Source organism: Anabrus simplex, chromosome 12, assembly GCF_040414725.1.
Source record: "Anabrus simplex isolate iqAnaSimp1 chromosome 12, ASM4041472v1, whole genome shotgun sequence".
Taxonomy (NCBI): domain Eukaryota; kingdom Metazoa; phylum Arthropoda; class Insecta; order Orthoptera; family Tettigoniidae; genus Anabrus; species Anabrus simplex.
Window position 1 is genome coordinate 88,018,528 of NC_090276.1, and position 22,759 is coordinate 88,041,286.

Here is a 22,759-nt window from a genome sequence, read left to right on the forward strand (position 1 = left end):
TTTTCCTAACCTGAAATCATCGTAGGTCATTACAAAAACGTAAGTATGAATGTAGCGATTAAAAGCAATGCTTTCATATAAAATACTCGATCAAATGGAAAGCCGCACGTTTTATCACTTTTAACGAACAGTGCTGCGGTTAGATTAGATTGCGGTGCCAATCTAATAGTCCAAAGTTCCAGAGCTGGGATGACCAGGCCGCAGATTGCCATGAACACTCATCTGCCATTATTCCGCTAAATATGCACACTGTTCATTCCAATCAGTGCCTCATAGTAGGGATTGAATAGCCCGAATGCTATGATGAGCCAGTGTGTTACGCACCAGTACTATCAGCAAATTTAAAAAACAGGGGAATGGCATGCTAAAGAAGAAAGTTATCTAACTCCCCAGCTACTTCCCATCAATATTCAGACAGGCTTATACACTCTGTACGACTGGGCGAGTTGACGGTGTGGTTAGCGGTGCGCAGCTGTGAGCTTGCATCCGAGAGATAGTGGATTCGAACCCCATTGTCGGCAGCGCTGAAGATAGTATTCCGTAGTTTCCCACTTTCACACCAGTCAAATGCTGGGCCTGTACCTAAATTAAGGCCTAAGGCACTCCTAGCCCTTTCCTATCCCATCGTCGCCATAAAAACCTATCTATGTCGGTGCAACGTAAATCACATAAAAAATACTCTGTACGCAGCAGTAATCCTATCTACCGGAGATGAGGGGCAACAGAAGACACAAAGCACATCACGACAAACAATGGTCAATGTAATGTTATTGTTGATCAATGTTATGAGCTTTCTATATTGTAGGCCTTCACATTTAGTTTTCTTTCGACTCTGTGATTTGTAAAATATTTTATACCATAAACTGTAGTTTCTTATTCTCCGACTTGACATACCGATTTTCATTAAATACTGTTTACCCATTTTCTCGTTACTCGGCGCTTATATGGACTTAGTAACAAAAATCCAAATTCATGAATATCTTTGTGATCATAGCCAGTACGGTAACAATGTACACTGACTGACAGAGCAAATGCAACACCAAGAAGGAGTGGTTCGAAAGGGATGAAAGTTGGGGAAAAAACAGAGACGGCACGGACGAATAATTGATGTTTATTTCAAACCGATATGCAGGTTACACAATGCGCACGGCATCGACTCAGTAGGATGTAGGACCACCGCGAGCGGCGATGCACGCAGAAACACGTCGAGGTACAGAGTCAATAAGAGTGCGGATGGTGTCCTGAGGGATGGTTCTCCATTCTCTGTCAACCATTTGCCACAGTTGGTCGTCCGTACGAGGCTGGGGCAGAGTTTGCAAACGGCGTCCAATGAGATCCCACACGTGTTCGATTGGTGAGAGATCCGGAGAGTACGCTGGCCACGGAAGCATCTGTACACCTCGTAGAGCCTGTTGGGAGATGGGAGCAGTGTGTGGGCGGGCATTATCCTGCTGAAACAGAGCATTGGGCAGCCCCTGAAGGTACGGGAGTGCCACCGGCCGCAGCACATGCTGCACGTAGCGGTGGGCATTTAACGTGCCTTGAATACGCACTAGAGGTGACGTGGAATCATACGCAATAGCGCCCCAAACCATGATGCCGCGTTGTCTAGCGGTAGGGCGCTCCACAGTTACTGCCGGATTTGACCTTTCTCCACGCCAACGCCACACTCGTCTGCGGTGACTATCACTGACAGAACAGAAGCGTGACTCATCGGAGAACACGACGTTCCGCCATTCCCTCATCCAAGTCGCTCTAGCCCGGCACCATGCCAGGCGTGCACGTCTATGCTGTGGAGTCAATGGTAGTCTTCTGAGCGGACGCCGGGAGTGCAGGCCTCCTTCAACCAATCGACGGGAAATTGTTCTGGTCGATATTGGAACAGCCAGGGTGTCTTGCACATGCTGAAGAATGGCGGTTGACGTGGCGTGCGGGGCTGCCACCGCTTGGCGGCGGATGCGCCGATCCTCGCGTGCTGACGTCACTCGGGCTGCGCCTGGACCCCTCGCACGTGCCACATGTCCCTGCGCCAACCATCTTCGCCACAGGCGCTGCACCGTGGACACATCCGTATGGGTATCGGCTGCGATTTGACGAAGCGACCAACCTGCCCTTCTCAGCCCGATCACCATACCCCTCGTAAAGTCGTCTGTCTGCTGGAAATGCCTCCGTTGACGGCGGCCTGGCATTCTTAGCTATACACGTGTCCTGTGGCACACGACAACACGTTCTACAATGACTGTCGGCTGAGAAATCACGGTACGAAGTGGGCCATTCGCCAACGCCGTATCCCATTTATCGTTCGCTACGTGCGCAGCACAGCGGCGCATTTCACATCATGAACATACCTCAGTGACGTCAATCTACCCTGCAATTGGCATAAAGTTCTGACCACTCCTTCTTGGTGTTGCATTTGCTCTGTCAGTCAGTGTATAAGACATGAATAATAGGAAATTTAATACTATATAACCTTAGTTATGTAGCATTCATCGATTACACCTCTAATAAGAAATATTCGAGAATTACATTTTAGGCCTTCCCTTAAACTACCATTTCACTCAGCGTGAATAAAATAATTTACAGCCTAGACTATAGCGACTTATTTCCTGACTTTGCATACCGATTTTCATCAAGAAAGGACTACTAATAACAACAATATTTGAGAATTAAATTTTGGGCCTTCCCCTAAACTACCATTTCACTCACCGTGAGTAAAATGATTTATAGCCTAGATTGTAGAGGCTCATCCCCCGACTTCACATACCGATTTTCATTAGACCACTAATAACATATAGTTGAGAATTCAATTTTAGGTCTTCCCCTAAACTACCATTTCACTGAGCGTGAGCAAAATGATTTATAGCCTAGATTGTAGAGGCTCATCTTCCGACTTCACACACCGATTTTCATTAAATTCTCTTCAACCGTTTTCTCGTGATGCGTGTACATACATACAAACAGACAGACAGACAGACAGACAGACAGACAGACAGACAGACAGACAGACAGACAGACAGACAGAAATTACGGAAAAGTAAAAAGTGCATTTTCTTGTTACCATGGACATGACCGATACAGAAATACCATTATTTTCAAATTCTGAGCAATGTACAGACAAAACTCTTATTTTATATATATAGATATAATGTGTGTGTGAGACAGTTACTGGCTTAAGATAATACATACATACATACATACATACATACATACATACATACATACATACATACATACATACATACATACATACATTATCATTATAGACTGTTATGCCTTTCAGCGTTCAGTCTGCAAGACTCTGTGAATTTACTAAACGTCGCCACAATCCTCGATTTGTAACTAGTGTTGTGGCCTCATTTAGTTCTATACCTCTTATCTTTAGATCGTTAGAAACCGAGTCTAACCATCGTCGTCTTGGTCTACCTCTACTTCTCTTACCCTCCATAGCAGAGTCCATTATTCTCCTAGGTAACCTATCCTCCTCCATTCGCCTCACATGACCCCACCACCGAAGCCGGTTTATGCGTACAGCTTCATCCATCGAGTTCATTCCTAAATTAGCCTTTATCGCCTCATTCCGAGTACCCTCCTGCCATTGTTCCCACCTGTTTGTACCAGCAATCATTCTTGCTACTTTCATGTCTGTTACTTCTAACTTATGAATAAGATATCCTGAGTCCACCCAGCTTTCGCTCCCGTAAAGCAAACTTAGTCTGAAAACAGACCAATGTAACGATAGTTTCGTCTGGGAGCCGACTTCCTTCTTACAGAATACTGTTGATTGCAACTGCGAGCTCACTGCATTAGCTTTACGACACCTTGATTCAATCTCACTTACTATATTACCATCCTGGGAGAATACACAACCTAAATACTTGAAATTATCGACCTGTTCTAGCTTTGTATCACCAATCTGACATTCAATTCTGTTGAATTTCTTACCTACTGACATCAATTTAGTCTTCGAGAGGCTAATTTTCATACCATACTCATTGCACCTATTTTCAAGTTCCAAGATATTACACTCCAGGCTTTTGGCACAATCTGCCATTAAGACCAAGTCGTCAGCATAGGCCAGACTGCTTATTACATTTCCACCTAACTGGATCCCTCCCTGCCATTTTATACCTTTCAGCAGATGATCCATGTAAACTACGAACAGCAAAGGTGAAATATTACAGCCTTGTCTAACCCCTGTAAGTACCCTGAACCAAGAACTCATTCTACCATCAATTCTCACTGAAGCCCAATTGTCAACATAAATACCTTTCATTGATTTTAATAATCTACCTTTAATTCCATAGTCCCCCAGTATAGTGAACATCTTTTCCCTCAGTACCCTGTCGTATGCTTTCTCTAGATCTACGAAACATAAACACAACTGCCTATTCCTCTCGTAGCATTTTTCTATTACCTAGCGCATACTGAAAATCTGATCCTGACAGCCTCTCTGTGGTCTGAAACCACACTGGGTTTCATCCAACTTCCTCTCAACGACTGATCGCACCCTCCCTTCCAAGATGCCAGTGAATACGTTGCCTGGTATACTAATCAATGAGATACCTCGATAGTTGTTGCAATCCTTCCTGTTCCCTTGCTTATAGATAGGTGTAATTACTGCTTTTGTCCAGTCTGAAGGTACCTTACCAACACTCCATGCTAATTTTACTACTCTATGAAGCCATTTCATCCCTGCCTTCCCACTATACTTCACCATTTCAGGTCTAATTTCATCTATTCCTGCTGCTTTATGACAGTGGAGTTTATTGACCATCCTTTCCACTTCCTCTAGCATAATTTCACCAACATCATTTTTCTCCTCCTCATGAGCTTGGCTGTTCGCAACACCACCAGGATGATTTCCTTTTACATTGAGAAGATGTTCAAAATATTCCCTCCACCTCTCCAGTGATTCCCTGGGATCTATTATGAGTTCACCTGAATTACTCAAAACACTGTTCATTTCCTTTTTCCCTCCCTTCCTAAGATTCTTTATTACCGTCCAGAAAGGTTTCCCTGCTGCTTGACCTAGCCTTTCCAGGTTGTTACCAAAATCTTCCCATGACTTCTTTTTTGATCCAACAACTATTTGTTTCGCTCTGTTTCTTTCATCTACGTACAAATCCCTGTCTGCCTCGGCCCTTGTTTGGAGCCATTTCTGATAAGCCTTCGTTTTACGTTTACAAGCTGCTCTCACTTCATCATTCCACCAAGATGTTCGCCTTTTCCCGTCTTTACACAGTTGTTCCTAGGCATTCCCTTGCTGTTTCTACTACAGCATCCCTGTATGCCACCCATTCACTTTCTATATCCTGAACCTGCTTACTGACTGCTGTTTGAAACTTCTCACTAATCATATCCATGTACTTCTGTCTAATTTCCTCGTCCTGGAGATTTTCTACCCTTATTCGTTTGCAGACAGATTTCACTTTCTCTACCCTAGGCCTAGAGATACTTAGTTCACTACAGATCAGATAGTGGTCTGTATCATCGAAAAATCCGCGGAAAACTCGTACATTCCTGACAGATTTCCTGAATTCGAAGTCTCTTAAGATATAGTCTATTATGGATCTGGTACCCCTAGCCTCCCATGTGTAGCGGTGAATATCCTTATGCTTGAAGAATGTATTCGTAACAGCTAAACCCATACTAGCACAGAAGTCCAGCAAACGCTTCCCATTCCCATTAGCTTCCATATCTTCCCCACATTTACCAATCACCCTTTCGTATCCTTCAGTTCTATTCCCAACTCTTGCATTGAAATCGCCCATTAGCACTATTCTATCCTTGCTGTTGACCCTGACCACGATGTCACTCATTGCTTCATAAAACTTGTCCACTTCATCCTCATCTGCACCCTCACATGGTGAATACACGGACACAATTCTTGTCCTAATTCCTGCAACTGACAAATCTACCCACATAATTCGCTCATTTATGTGCCTAACAGAAACTATGTTGCGTGCAATGGTATTCCTGATAAAGAGCCCTACCCCAGACTCTGCCCTTCCCTTTCTAACACCCGTCAAGTACACTTTATAATCTCCTCTCTCTTCCTCGTTATCTCCCCTTACCCGAATATCACTTACTCCTAGCACATCCAAATGCATCCTCTTTGCTGACTCAGCCAGTTCTACTTTCTTTCTTCCATAAGCCCCATTAATATTGATAGCTCCCCATCGAATTCCATTTCGTTCGCCAAGTTGTTTCCAAGGAGTCCCTCGCCTGTCAAATGGGAGTGGGACTCCGATACCCCCATAGGTCCGAGGCTTGCTTAAAGTGTTCTGAGCTCGGTAAATTCATGAAGCAGGATGCTACCCTACCTGCACATAGTCCAAGTGAGGATCTCTCCTCTAACGGGTTATGGACCACCGGTGAATTGTATAGTCCTAGCCGCCTGAGCACAAGGAGGGCCATGACTCAGAATATGTCCGAGATGCCCACTCGCATTCCATAGCAACTGGTATCCCGACTCTCAGGACCACTTACTAGGCCACTCAGCCGTTGCCCATGGTTCACGAACTAGGACGTGACTACAGTAATCCACAAACATGAACCATTAATACAGGTTTAGAAAATTCATATCGATCGATCATATTATCGATTCAATTATTTCATTTCCTTTCAGTTAGCAGTATTACCGGAACCGGGAGAGCTCTCTCCTCACTCCTCATACCCGGACAAAAATCTGTCACTAAAAAGTGCGTGAATAGTACACTAGCATACATGTTAACTTTTACGGATGAATACGAATTTTAATCTAAACCTGAACTTTGAAACCGCGCCAAAATATACAGATGATCCGTATCTCGATAATCACTCTTCTTCCTTGCTTCAGACTGCTGATAAGTTGAAAGAGCTATCTTCGATTGTCGTTTCTTTACATTCGATGATCTTAGCGTAATGTAATCTCGGCGTGTGCTATGTTTTTACTTTCAGTAGTGCGAGCTTAAAGTGTATAGGCTATATACACTGTAGTGGGCCTTATTTGCTTCTTCTAGTATGAATCCTATATGTAGTTAATGTTAAATCAGTTCGGTTTTACTATGTGCAGTTCGTTTGATACCATGCGTTATTTTGTTGGTATGGAGTTTTACGCATTCCGGGAAGTCGGCAGGTATACAGTAGCATCGGAACATACTTTTTTTGACAGTTGTGGATTTCGGCGAGTTTGATGTAGTCAGCGAAGAGAAGCGACACTCGTTACGTAAGATGGATGTAAACACACCTATTTTAGACTATGAGAGACTTGTATAAAGTTTTGCTCGGTGCGTCATTTCCTTGCCGCTTAGAATATAACATTTTTATATGGAGCGCTCTCTTTTGGAGTAACGGAGGGAAAATTCCCTTCTTTATCCTGTAGTGAAACATCCCTATCTCATGTGGAGAGGAAGAAGTATACTTACTTTTTCTCCGGTGACAGAACAGATTGATGCGTGACGGTAGCTCAGCGTGTATTTCCTTTCCTAATTAGCGCTTATACCTGACGTGTTCGTCCGTTAGCGAAACCGTACCACGTAGGCAGACCTGCATTATACGCGTACTTGGACCTGTGATGTAAGACGTCACGGACACGAGTCCCGTTGCTGCTGCTACGTGTACGAACAAGGGTGAAATGGTTCCCTTCTCCAGGACAACTCGCTTCCAAGTTCATGCATTTACTACCACAGAAAATTCTAGAAGCCCTTGCAATGATGCTGCTGTACAAGGAAAATTAAAAGTTACCAATTGTAAACTGTGCAAGAAAAGGCAACACATGGTTGTGACATTATGAGGCTTCTCCAACAGTTGCATCTAGCGCTTTTCTTTCAGTGTTTACGTTATCTCTGAGCTTACCGGTTTCTAATCTTGAACTGTATTGTAACGAAATGACTTCGTATATTCGTTAACTTAAATATTAGTGGCATAGTCGGCCAAGGATATTTTTCTATCCCTTGTTTTCTATTTGATACACTGTTTATTCCTTTGTAAAATAAAGATTTGCTCTATTTGTTTTAAACTTTATACAGCATACTGTTGATTCGTAAACATATATTCCTCTCGTAGCAATTCAGCTACGCGGTGGGTCACGCAGTTGTGAGCTTCCATTCAGGAGTGGGTTCGAAGTCCACCGTCAGCAGCCGTGATTAATGTTTTCCGTTTTTACACTAGGCAAATGCTGGGGCTGTATCTCAGTTAAAGCCTCAGTCGCTTCCTTCCCTTCCCATGTGGGTGGGGGAGGTAGAATACAAACACATGGTGTCCCCTGCCTGTCGTAAGGTCTTTCATCTTGGGAACATGAGTTGGCGAGCGGATCCCCTAACAGGTATTGCTTCCACTTTTGTCAGACACCTGACTTTCATTGAACCTTACTTGGTCAACTCTTGTTCTCTTCCGAACCCAACGGTATTAGGTTTATGAGGGTAGGGAGTCTTTCATCCCCATGACCTTCATGGCTCTTCCCCTCTCTTTTGTCCACCGGTCAATTTTCCTCAATTTTCCTCCATTTTCCTTCTGATTAGTGTTAATAGAGGGTGGTCGACCAGTGTACTTCGTCTTAAAACAGTAATCACCACCACTACCGCTTCCTTCCGTGTTTCAGTCTTGACCTCGCCCTGTTTGTGTCTTCCCTCTCACTAGTTGGATGTAATCCACTTATTTATTTATCGTATGATGAATCAAAGTTATTTACATATACATTTTATATACAAAGTTTGTGGGCGAATCTGCACAGTCACAAGCTCGTACAATCTTACAATTCTAGGTCTAGTTCTCTGACCCATTCTATTGCTTCAACTGATGTATGATGGATGTCCCTTATCGTTCTTCTGAAAGCATGAAGAGGGTAGTGTTGTGGACAGTCTGTAAGGAGGCGCCACACTCAATTTGCAGAGGTAGCCCGTCCCCATTCGTGTAGCAGATATCCACTTCTGCCTTGTGCGGTTGATGATCCTCCACCGACGCCTGGGAAGGTCGAATCCTTGTATTCGCTTAGAAGGGTCTTCAACTAGATGTATATTGACTACTGAAGACGGCTTCCATTGGATTTTCCATGAACTGGTAACTTTGAAGGAGGATTTGTGCGCCACGGTGGTTTTCGTGATTTCAAGCGTTAATGTCCTGTTGGTTTTATTGTCTTGGTGAGTGAGTAGCTCTGGATTCTGTTGAATGTTCTTCCATACCTTTAGAAGTGCTTCTGATCTTTTTAGGGCTGGAGGTGGAATATTGCTGAGAACATGTAGCCATAGTGTGTTCGTACTCAGTGATTATTCGCATAGCTTGGTTGAGTTATCCATCTATTTTCTCAATCTGAACTGCATTGATCCAGGTTGGACAGCAGTATTCAGCGACAGAGTATGATAATACTAAGGCTTTGAATGAGAAGGAGATGTAATCCACCGAGTGAGCAAGAGTGAACCATACTTCACGTCCCCCAGTTAAGTTCTATTCGGGAGCTCATCTCTAGGTCATATGGCCACAAGCATGTACGCTGTTCGAATTTTAATTTATTGATTACAGTTTGCCAGTGGTGGTGGTGGTGGTGGTGGTGGTGGTGGTGGTGGTGAACAATTTCTGATCACTACATTGTGTGCCGCAAGACTGGATTCAATTCCGAATCTCTCCGTAGTGTTCATATGGAGTGAAGGCATTATGTCTCTGTTGATGGTGATTCGCCCGTCGGATGGAGACGTTAAGCCCTCACAGACCCCTTGGTGTTATTTGACAGGTGTAGTCTGTGCCGGTACCGAGTTTCATCCTCTCCCTACCTCATTATCATGAGTATCACCACCAAAGGTGAAAAGGTTATAGGGAACCTAATGAGCAGTCAGGTAGTTTGCCATTACTGTCGTCACTGGGTAGCACTAGTGGTGGTGTGATTACTTTTTACGGGGCAACTATCCTCTATTAACACTAATCAGAAGGGGGTGGGGGGGGGAAGGAAGTCGGGGCCGTCGACAAATGTATAATAATAATAATAATAATAATAATAATAATAATAATAATAATAATAATAATAATAATAATAATAATAATGGCTGTACGTCCCACTAACTACTTTACGGTTTTCAGAGACGCCGAGGTACCAGAATATATTCCCGCAAGAGTTCTTTTACGTGTCAGTAAATTTACCGACACGTGGCTGACGTATTTGAGCTCCTTCAAATACCACCGGACTGAGCCAGGATAGAACCTGCCAAGTTGGGGTCAGAAGGCCAGCACCTCAACCGACTGAGCCACTCAGCCCCGCTCATCGATGAATGAAAGCGTTCACCATTGGTCCACAGATGTACACATTCAAGTAAACTCGTCAACCCTAACATGTGTTCACTGCCGAGATTAATTTCATAGAACATCAGCTGACGAATGCTAGCGTTGTGCAACGCGTGTGTAATAGGTACGATGACAGTCATAACTACGTTCATCTGCGCCAAAGGTCATAGCACAAAGGAAGTTGCCAGATTTTTGGTTGTGTCAATGCATACTGTCATGAGTTTTCCAGTAGTTCAGGACAATTTCAGTCAACCGTCAGTAGTCGCCGAACGGCAGTTGAACGAAGATTCACGTAACGTAAGTGTAACATGCATGGCTTTTATTTTCTTTCTCTTCCGAAGGGTGTTGAAAATAGTTTGAGACAAAGACTGATAAGGAGGTTATTGAACAATGACCCTACTTGTTATAAGGTGAAAGGCCTGTTCAAGGCTGGCTGGCTAAAGAAACAGTAAAATTGCTCGTTTTTTGCTGGAAAACTACATAGTTATCACTATCAGACGTATGCACTTATATACTGTGTGAATGTTATCGGACCAGTCTGCCGTTGTTAGTAGCACTGTGCGCCTATACCTTGTCAGAGCAAAGGACAAGACTTACTCTGCAACTCCCATCCATTAAGGAGGTAGCGGAGGTGACAAGGATCAGCATTTGGTGAGTTACGCGCTCAGTTTAATAATAATAATAATAATAATAATAATAATAGGATGAAAAATATGTAGCTATCGGGGGTACGGAGAAGAACAGCTGGGCCCAACAGATGAGACTGGCGTTGAAACATAACCAGCTGCCGACAACAACATGCAGTTACGTTTGACTAACCCTTGGGGGATCTGCGGCATCAGCTTCACAATCTGCAGTGGAGTACATGGACGACAGAGCCCGTGCTTGGTTTGGTGATGAGTGATGAGCGTAGGAAGCGAAAGTGATCACTGCAGAAATAGATTTAAAACATAGTAATTTTAATTTCTTGTTACTGTGATATAACATTTAGTCAGTTTTTGTGCTTGTTATTAAGATATACCAGACTAGCTGATGTACCCGTCCTTCGCTACGGGATCCTCAGAAAGAATGTCTTTGTGGTTTACCTAACTGACGTCAAGTTAGGTCATTAAAAAAACGTCAGTAGGAGATGTGGCGATTAACAGCAATGGTATCATGTAAAATACTCGATCAAATGAAAAACAGTACATATTCTCACTTTTAAAGAACGTTATTATGGTGCCGATCTACAAGTCCAAAGTTCCAGTGCTGGAATGACCAGACCGCAGACAGCCGTGAACACTCCTCTGCCATTATTCCATTAAATATGCACTCTGCTCGTTCCAATCAGTACCTCAGAGTAGGAATTGAATAGCTCGAATGCTATGATGAACCACTTTGTTACGTACCAGTAGTATCAGAAAATGTATGAACCAGAAGAATGGCATACTGAAGAAGATAGTTAACTAACTCCCCAGCTACTTCTCGCCAATATTCAGGCAGGCTGTTATACTCCGTACGACCGGGCGAGGTGGCCGTGCGGTTAGGGGCGCGCAGCTGTGAGGTTGCATCCGGGAGGAAATGGGTTCGAACCCCACTGTCGACAACCCTGAAGATGGTTTTCCGTGGTCTCCCATTTTCACACCGTAATTAAGATCATGGCCGCTTCCTTCCCCTCCTAGCCCTTTCCTATCCCATCGTCGCCATAAGACCTATCTGTGTCGGTGCGACGTAAAGCAAATTTAAAAAAAAAAGGTACTCTGTATACAGCAGTAATCCCTTCTATCGGAGATGAGTGGCAATAGAGACACAAAGCACAACACAACAAACAATGGTCAATGTAATGTTATTGTTGATCAATGTTATGAGCTTTCTCTATAGCAGGCCTCCACATTTAGTTTTCTTTCGACTCTGTGATATTACGGCGTCATATAATATTATTTATTGTGTAAACAGAAGTTCCTTATTCCCCGACTTTGCATACCGATTTTCATTTGTATAGGGCCTACCCATTTTCTCGTAACTCGGACGCTGATATGGACTTAGCAACAAAATATCAAATTCATGGATATCTGTTATCATAGCCGGTACGGAAAAATGTATAAATCATAAATGATCGGAAATTTAATACTATATAACTTAATTTATGTAGTATTTGTCGATAGAGCCACTAATAACAGAAATATTTGAGAATTAAATTTAACGCTTTCCCCTAAACTACCAGTTCACTCATCGTGAATAAAAGTATTTATGGCGTAGATTGTAGCGACTTATTCCCCGACTTTACATATCGATTCATTAAGATAAGACCACTAATAACAAATACTTGAGAATTTCATTTAGGCTTTCCCTAAACTACCATTTCTCTGAGCATGAATAAGATTATTTATGGCCTAGATTGTAGCGACTAATCCCCCGACTTGATATACCGATTTTCATTAAGATAGGACCATTAATAACATAAATATTTGAAAATTAAATGTTAGGCCTTCCCCTAAACTACCATTTCTCTCAGCGTGAATAAGATTATTTACAGCATAGATTGTAGCAACTTATTTCCAGACTTTACATACCGATTTTCTTTAAATTTTCTTCAGCCGTTTTCTCGTGATGCGTGTACAGACAGACAGACAGACAGACAGACAGACAGACATTACGGAAAATTAAATTTGCATTTCCTTGTTACTATGAACATGACCGATACAGAAATGCCATTCTTTTTAAATTCTGAGCAATGTACAGACACAACTCTTATTTTATATATATATATATATATATATATATATATATATATATATATATATATATATATATATCTCCCACCTCTTCTATTGATAGCATTTGATCGTTTAGGTGCATGCTGTGTCAGATTTATGTTGACGACAAAGACGAAACAAAAAAAAATCTAGGTAGGTTTCATAAAAAATGGCAAAATAAATTATTTTCTAGTATCGTAATTTACCGGGCGAGTTGGCCGTGCGGTTAGGAGCGTGCAGCTGTGAGCTCGCATCCGGGAGATAGTAGGTTCGAACCCCACTGTCGGCAGCCCTGAAGATGGTTTTCCGTGGTTTCCCATTTTCACACCGGGCAAATGCTGGGACTATATCTTAATTAAGGCCACGGCCGCTTCCTTACCATTCCCAGGCCTTTCCTGTCCCATCGTCGCCATAAGACCTATATCTGTGTCGGTGCGACGTAAAGCAACTAACGTCCAGCTCCATGGCTAAATGGTTAGCGTGCTGGCCTTTGGTCACAGGGGTCCCGGGTTCGATTTCCGGCAGGGTCGGGAATTTTAACCTTAATTGGTTAATGTCGCTGGCACGGGGGCTGGGTGTATGTGTCGTCTTCATCATCATTTCATCCTCATCACGACGCGCAGGTCACCTACTGGTGTCAAATCGAAAGACCTGCATCTGGCGAGCCGAACTTGTCCTCGGACACTCCGGGCACTAAAAGCCATACGTCATTTCATTTCAAGCAACTAACAATATATATATATCGATCGTAATTTGAAGTCAACCTCATATAGGCCATTCTGTAACGATAAGAGAGAGCACAGTTTAGTAACAGAAAACAAGAGAAATAAATTGTAGTTGTTCACACTCTCACATATAGAAAGTGATTAGACAATGTTTTGTTTCTAGTTAACAGGTTACCGGTAATACTGTACTTGTTATCTTGAATAAATAATTGTTGATTAAAAAGTCACTGACGTGAAATAAACTGATTCATGAGAACATTCACTATTCAAATGCAAATCGTTCTCGTGGCGGAAGTAAAAGAGCATCAACTTCTTGAAGGAAACTTTTTTTGAGATCACCTATTCAGTGCGTGTGTGTTTATTTCGAACGTAATAAGGAGTGATGATACGGAGAATTTTTATTTTGGGAAGATTGGGAGTTGTCTGACGCTGGTTCGAGTCTCCCTTCTCCAGACTGGACAGGCGTAGCAGAGATTTGAACAGAAATAACGTGCATTTTAATTTGAGGGATGATTTCATTTAGGAGTGGATTTTATTCGTTGTTGATGCTCCCACTTTTGAAGATACTTAGTTTACTTTGCTTTCCGTATACGGGAGACGCATTAAATTCTTCCTCTCCAGAAGTTTGCTGCTCTTATCCCTCGGTCTGTGGTAAGCATAAGATCTTCCTGTGTACAGGATTCATCCATCTCTTGTCATATGAATAGTCTGGAATCTCCACTGTCACATCTTGGATCTTCCGCATAAACCCATTTCACAAGATTACTACGGCACTACTTTTGAAGGTGACTATCATTTAGCAGTCGACGAGTTAATTTAATGGCGAGCATGGCCGTGATCGAACCCATGCTCTTGTACACAACAAGTTTGGCCGCTGGGCTCTGAACATTGCTCAACTAGCGATGTGACCCCATTAGTCACCAGCCTTGGTATTTCTTTGCAACACCATCACTTGCGTCGTACTCCTGCACTCGCTCACCTGCCAAGATTCGCAGTCATTGTGGACGGTTCTGCTTCTAACCCGGGTTCGATTCCCCACCAGGTCAGGCATTTTTACCTGGGTTTGAGGTACGAAAAATAAGAAACTACGGAATATCACTATTGAGGTGGGGGTACCCGTACGTCAGTTGCCCTACCCTTTAGTGCCGTTTCTTGAAACGAGGTGGAATGAATTTCTATTTCAAGTTTTACGGCCGAACGCCCACATCAAGCTCAGTTGTGGAGCTAATGAAGATGAAATGATTGATGGTGAATGAAATTGGGTAAGGAGGTGGAGGGAATCGGATGTGGCCTGTTGCGGCATTTGAACGACAGAACATTCTCAGGACAGCCGATGCTGGGTTCGAAAATACGCGTCTCTGGAATGCACAGCTTGTCTAATAGCCGTAGTGCGATCACTATATATTTATATCCTACCATCATCTTATCTGTTCATCTATGTGTGGATGACATCGACTGAAGTTCATCTTATGATACAGCAGTTCAGCAGAGTTTAAAGTGTTCCATGGCTTCACCTTTCCTCGTAACGTAAATAGCTGTATTGTTTTATTACCTGTGTTATATTAGAATATGTGAGTTTTCATTCGTGGAGGATGGCCAGCGGTCCACCGCACAGACATTGAAACGCGAGGATGTTTGTTAGCCGGTGGTCGAGGAGGTGATTATTGGAATCATGTTCAGGCAAGAGGAATCTGACTGATCTTTTACCACTGAGTTTAGAAAGGTCTTTTGATGGAGAAATAGTTTCCACTCCAGTTGAGGAAACCAGGCAGTCTGTCATACAGGAACTTTTCAGTGCTTACTTGTAAGGAGAGTACAGTGTGGTTTAGTTTACGTCGCTCCAGGAAATTTCCAGCGGACTGTCCTTCTAAAGATATAGAAGAAGAGGAAGGCACTTTTATCACCACCCCCATGAGCAACACACTGCTGGGTCCTTGTTGATCTGTTATGTCTTCAGTTCGGTGGCGGTTGGATCCTCGAAGGTTCAGTGGTTACAGGGAAACCAATGGCGGCGCCGTAGTGAGGCGTACAGGTACGATGAGGACTGCTTTCCTCTCTGGACCTTTAATATTTACCATCGTAATAACACATCGAAGTTTTTCAGCGATGCAAGGATGGTAAAGGGCTAGGACTGGGAAGGTAGCGTCCGTGACCTTAATTAAGGTACAGTCCTAGCAATTGCCTGGTGTTAAAATAGTAAACCACGGAAAGTCATATTTAGGGCTGCCGTCGAAGAATTTAGGAGGGAGGAGAGGGGAGCACGGTTGAAATTCAGAAGTATTCTGCATCACCTCTACACTCACCTTCGGACACCGAACGAAAGATGAAGTTCGCAGTCAGGAGTCGTCAAATCTCAACTTCATGTTCTTCAGGATATCAAAGATATTTCTTCCATCGGAAAAAAAAAACTGGTTCGTTAGTTCTACTTTATTTTCCTCGCATCAATTAGAAGGTTACGTTCCGTCTCACGTTATAACTCGACAGGGTGTCACTCGACATGTGCATACAGAAATAGAGTAAGACGAACTATTACCAGTGATAGATTCTTCTGTTGAAATCAGACGAGTGCGTCGTAAAACTATTATTATTATTATTATTATTATTATTATTATTATTATTATTATTATTATTATTATTATTATTATTATTATTATTATTATTATTATTATTAATATACCGCCAGTCCCTTCGATAAGTGGCATGCCATTTTCACTTCTATAGTCCATTGCTGCATGCTTTTCAGTGGTTATGCCTGACTGGTAGTTTACAGCATCTTCTGACTCAGTGAGGAAAACAAGGACCAAGGGGGAAGTTTTCATTCCCCTTCCTGGGCCACCTAGAAGGTAACGCCTTCTCTTTTGCCAGGAGATTCGGCTGGTTTGGAGGATTGCTGGATTTGGAAGAGAGGGACGGAGATTTGTATTAGTGAAGGAGTTGGGAGGGGGTCCCGACCTCTTGGCTAAGTGTTTTATTGATCTTCTAGTATATGCAGTAATTTACAATTTTTGAATTTTTACAACTTGTTTTTGCTATATTACAACAACGGTTATTTCATGTTTTCGTCTTCCTCTTCTTATTCTGGGTTGTTTGTATGCTTTTGTTATTACTGGTTACAATATGGATTTGTATTATAGTGGATATCCTTTACCCCTGTTTTTTTGTTGGGGGTTATTAGGATATTTACAATGTATGTTACTAATTTGTGATTTACATGAGTTGATTACATTATGTACATAAAAGATTTTTGCCGTTTTTACAATATGTACAATTTTGCAGTTATTACTGTATGTACAGTTGTTATATGGTTCTGTTTACAATATTTGTAGATTTTGCGTTATACTTCTATTGTTTTGTACAGTATTTAGACATTCATTGGGTTATAATTCTTGCCCTTATGTTCAATGGGGGTCTTGCATTTGCTGATGTACCCTGCTTCTGAAACATAAGTAATACAGGTTAGTAAAATTGCTTTAGATTTCTGCTGACTGGAGGGGGGAGGAGCTCGGTGAGGGCTCATCGGGTTTTGTTAGGTGCCTTACTAGGTGGATATGAGTTCGGGTTTTTAGGGAGTTATGGTGGCTTGGCTGATGGGATGGGCATCACAGCTTGTTCCCCTATGTGTTACCCCCATCGGGTGGGGGGGAGGGATCGGAAAAGATGGTATGTGTTTGGGTGAAGTGGGGATTGGGGGGAGGGTCTCCGCGAAGTAGTAGGTTGAGAAATGGGTTATCACGATCTAGGGCTCTAGGATAAAGTGGAACTAACGAACCAGTTTGCTGCTTGTGTTGAAGGATCGTTGGAATTGTGTTAGGACGTAGGAGTCAAGTGGTGGGAAGGGGAATATTTCGAGGAGGTATCGGGAGGGGAGTCGGAGTGCGTGGTGGACAGTGCGGCGTTCGATGGAAAGTAGGGGGTGGTACAGGTTCAGGTGGGAGTTGGCTACGGTCGCCCAAGTGATGAGGCCGTAGGTGATTTGAGGTCGTACGAAGGATTTATAGGTGTGAAGGAGCAGTGAGGATTTGAGACCCCACCGGGTCCCGGCCAGGCGGCGCACTAACCGGGCTCGGGTGGCAGTCTTGGTTTTTAGGTATTGGAAGTGGGGGCGGAAGGTGAGGAGTTGATCGAAGAGGATGCCTAGGTATTTTAGGGTGGGTTGTGTTCGAATAGGGGATCTACGGATCTGGAGTTGGAGGTTATCAGGGTTACGGGATATACTGGTTTTTCCCCGTCTGCGTCTAAAGAGGATGGACTGGGGTCTTCTCAGGATTTAGTTTTAGGTGCCACCGTTCGCACCATGCTAGGAAGGTGTTGAGGTAGGGTTGGACTGAGCGGTTAATGGCTTGGATTGCATGTAAGGGAGCTAGGATAGCGGTGTCGTCAGCGAACTGCAGGAGTTGGATGAGGGGGAGGAGGTTGGGGGATGTCGGCCACGAACAGAATAAATAGGAGTGGAGAAAGGGGTGATCCTTGCGGGACGCCTAATGTGAGGGGAAAGGAAGGTGAGAGTTGGTTCCTGATGGAGATTTGGGTTGAGCGATTTGTGAGGTAGTAGGAGATGAAGCGGACGTAGGAGGTAGGGAGAGCAAAGTACCTCACTTTGAATAGGAGGGCGGGGTGCCAGACGGAGTCGAAGGCAAGCTGGAAGTCGAAGGTGATTAGGAGGGTTCCGAGCTTTCGATATTAGCTGATGATGCAACGATCTGGGGATCCAACCAGTCTCTGGACACACATCAGAATCATACATTTTATGGAACTTCCCTATCTGTAGCTAGTACTTACACTATTCGTTTTTCCTCTACGATTATCGTTTCATTTTCCAGTAGCTACTGTATCCGTCGTGAATTTTGTACAGAACTAGGACTTGAAAATATCCTCGTATTAGTTTAATGTCTTCATGTTTGGAGTTACGCTGTTGTGAACACGCTGCCTTCACTATCATGGATACATCAAAATGATATGGATAACATTTGTAGCTCTTAATAAAATTATTCTCTTTTAGAAAGTCTCCCATAGGCGATGCTTTTCCGGTGAAGTGGCTTCTATGACGTTCTGTATAACTGAAAGAAAGCGTGTTGTAATATCGTAGTTTCCGTTTCAAAGTGTGTAGTGACTGTCAAAATATTGAAATATCAATATCGTGAAGTAAGGAAGTATAAATGATCCCTGATTATGGATGACCTCAGCAGATATCTGTCTGTCTATAGATCTATCTACAGATCTATCTATCTGTTTATTTATACTGATTAACAATTGAATTATAGACACCCGACTAGTAGCGTGTAGCGCCCTCTTTCGCCCTGATGATTGTAGCGACATAGTGTAACATGGCTTCCACAAGGTATCGAAGGTGTTAGTCATACTGATCCATGGCCGCCGCACAGTCTCCCGTTATGCAAGGAGTTTTGTCGGAGCAGGGTCCAGAGTGCGCAGATCCCTCTCGGCAGTACCTCAGATGCACTCAATAAGGGTTGAGGCTGGATGTCCTTCAGGACTAGGGAAACATCCTCATGTCTTTTTTTTTTTATTACAGTTGGCTTTGCGTCACACCGACACAGATAGGTTTCATGGCGGCAGTGGGGCATTGAAAGGGGTAGGAGTGGGAAGGAAGTGGCCGTGGCCTTCATTTACTTCAGGACTGCCGACAGTGCGGTTCGAACTCACTATCTTCCGAATGCAAGCTCACAGCTGTGCGCCCTGAACCGCACGGCCAATTCGCTGGGTTCCTCATGTCTCTGGAACGTCTGTTAAACCAATTAGCTACGGTTCGGGAGCGATGGGCCTGTACATTGTCTTGCTAAAGGAAAATGTTTCCTACAGGGTGCTGGAGGCAAACAATTGGGTCTACATTATCATACAGCACGTTAATGTAACTTTCGCCTCGCGTGAACAGTCCTCATACGAGGATACCGCCACCACCGGCTGAGCTGTAACCTACTGGTATCCAACTCATCTGACCAGGCGACCTTTTTCCATACTTCGAAGGTTCAAATGCTGTGTTCCTTTGCTCCTTGTCAGGCATTGTTTCTTCTGACGTGCGGTGAGCACAGGTACCCTTATGTGATGGTTACTCATGTACCCTATCGCAGGAGATAGTTCTGAATGCATAGCTGCCCACACTTCCGTTGTCCAACACTGAATTCGCTAGCGATCTGTTGCACTCTAGGCCATCCGCGTTAGCCGATGGTGACCGTCATCAACACGTTGCACTCTACGGGAGTTGACCTGGTGGTGGTGGTGGTGGCTGTGGCGGTAATCTCCGAATCGACGTACTTATGGAACACTCTTGACACGATGGTCTGTGGAAAGCTCAATGCCTGCACGACTTCAGAGTGTATATCTATCTACAGTCACTCCCATAAATATTCGACCATTAATCAAATCCGCGTAGAAACGATGACAGTAACGCCACCATGAACAGAATGTGAAACCAAATGTCTAAGTAATGGAACTACATGTGGTTGCTATGCCGAAGAGTAATCATGGTGCATTGATGTACAGTATGCTGTAAAAGAAAGGACATTGCGCACATGGGTGATATGACACGCCTCAAATATATTCGGTCGCCCGGAAAGGCCGGAATTACCGTTGTGTTCATTGACAGACAGGGCAGATAGTGTCGCAAACCGGTCAGTTCAGTACTGCGGTGCCGCAAGGCACGTCGTGCCGAAGTAATTTGCTACAGTGTTGCAGGCTGGTATCAAATGGGAAGCAAAAACAACACAATACCACGTTTGAAGAACGCCAGCTCGTGATATTCCATCATGCTCGAGGTAAATCGTATAGAAAGATGTCGCAAATACTTAACATAAGCAGAATAATAGTTGGAGATATAATCAGACGATTCAAAAATGAAGACAGAATTGATTCAGTTCCCCAGACAGGCAGACCAAGAAGGCTGACAGAATGAAGGGAGCGGTTTGTGCTTCGGAATTTGAAACGAAATCCGAAAATTAGTGCTCCGAAACTGGCAGCAGTTGTTTTAGAGGAGTGTGGAAAGAAAATGGGTACTGAAACCGTGCGAAGAGCACTGCGAAGGAATGAGTTCTTTGGAAGAAGAGCAAGGAGGAAACCATACATTAGTGCAGTAAATACAAACAAGCGGCTCGAGTTCGCAAAACCCTACGTACGCAAACCCAGTGCTTGGTGGGAGGATGTGTTGTTTGTTGATGAGTCAAAGTTCAACGTCTTCGGGTCCGATGGAAAGTAATTGGTGTGGCGGAAACGTCACGAGGAACTGAGAACAAGCAATTTACAAGCAACGATAAAACATGGCGAAGGAAGTGCAGTGGTGTGGGGATGTGTTGCATCGAACGGGGTTGGTGCACTGAGTTTCAGTGAACATATTTTGACAAAAGGGGGCTATTTGGCTATGTTCAAAAACAATTTGTGACAATCTGCGGAACAACTTCGTATACGGGGTATTTTCAAGTTCTGCCAAGATAACGACCCCAGAGAGTGGTTGCTGTAAAACTGCCCGAAAGTTTTGGAGACTCCACCAGTCACCCGACCTGAACCTCATCGAGAATGTGTGGAGTCGAATGAAGTCAGCTCTGCAATTGCGGCTGCCAAGTTCCCTCATAGTCTTGAAGAGGATACTGCTACAAGAATGGGCGGCATTAAGCCCCGATTATATCAAGAAAGTTATTGCCAGAATGCCGAATCGACTGAAATAGGTCATAAAACATCAAGGTGGACCTACAAAGTACTGAATGTGTAACAGGGTTGTGGATTATGTGAGTTCATGTTGCTTTTTGTATAGTGGCCGAATATTTTTGAGGCGGCACTGAAATTATTGCTTTTATTTACTGTACGACAGATGGCGTATTAATGACTGTCAGAAGAGTTTGACTTACGTCACAATATTTGTAGAACGTGTTATTATGTTTTCCTACATGTTTCGTTGCATTATACATTATCATTATAGTGTAAGAATAACTACCCAATAAAAGTGTGTCAAAAATCAGAGTGTCCAAATATTTATGGGAGTATCTGTATCTTTCTGTATATTGCAAATACGTTTTATGCAAGGAATGCCCAAGTACAACAGAGACTTAAATACGAGCGTCGAGGGTGGCTGTGTATGTAGGAAAGTGTTAGTACACTGTTTGTACCTGAGAAAGCAACGTGACTAGGTGCGTTTTTGTCATGAATTCATCTAGAATTGCTCAGCGTCAGTTAGTCACCTGGAATTGGAGGGTCTGTAAGCTACACATCTCGATCGCGTCCGGTGCACGAGCATGTGTGCCACCATCTAGCCTCGACAGCTACTCCAAGAAGCACAGGGAGTGTGGCATACCATACCCCAGAGAGAAATACAGCATTCGGAACAAGACATCTCCCCAATACTCAAGTGGCGTATTGCCACTTTCAAGAGTTTTTAAATAGTTTTCTTTTTTTATAACTGTTAATCTTAAGTCTACCGAAACTAATTTTGAGTAAATAAATATATAAACTAACTGATAAAGAAAGAAGTTAATTAAAATAGAATGACGTGTTTCGTTCTTAAAAACTTGAAATTTGGAACTGATCTTAATGAAGCATAGCATAGAGTGAAGTGAGGACAGCAATTATTATGATCAGCATAAATGGTTAATTGACTTTCCAACACATCCGAAAAGGATATACAGGGTGAAGCGTAATTCGCGCACTCGGGCGTCGCAGCGACTCCTCACATGCCAGCAATAAAAAAATGTCTCTTACAAAATTTCATCTTGCGAGTATATCCGGCAGAAAAACGACGTTGAAGAGTAGCAATCTGGCAACACTGTAACCACATGTAGGGTAACTACCTCTGTCAGCAGAAGTTAGTCGTGCTGTACAGTTGGTGCAATGGATAAAGTTTTGGGTTAGAATGCAGGAGGTCGAGTGGTCGATCCTGGGTTGAGGCGTATGTTTTTTATTTCGTAAATGTAGTCCAGGTGGTATGGTATCGGGCACCTTAATCGTCAATGGGTCCTCTAGAAACCATTTGCACTTACATACTACGATCCTAGAAATGGACGAACAATCGTTTTCATTGGTCAGCTTTGAAAGGCGCCCTTTCCACGT

General features: G+C 43.3%; 1 protein-coding gene across 7 annotated transcripts in view; it reads left to right on the plus strand.

Annotated features, from left to right (window-relative positions):
- Positions 1–22,759, plus strand: part of Mical (Molecule interacting with CasL) — a 688,331-nt gene that overhangs the window by 228,473 nt on the left and 437,099 nt on the right. The window contains exon 1 of one of the 7 annotated variants that reach the window (XM_067156728.2): positions 10,524–10,548. The exons of the other annotated variants lie outside the window; for them this stretch is intronic. The gene's annotated coding sequence lies outside the window, so the exon portion shown is untranslated. Of the gene's footprint in view, positions 1–10,523; positions 10,549–22,759 lie in introns of those variants that run through there. 7 annotated transcript variants of the gene reach the window in all.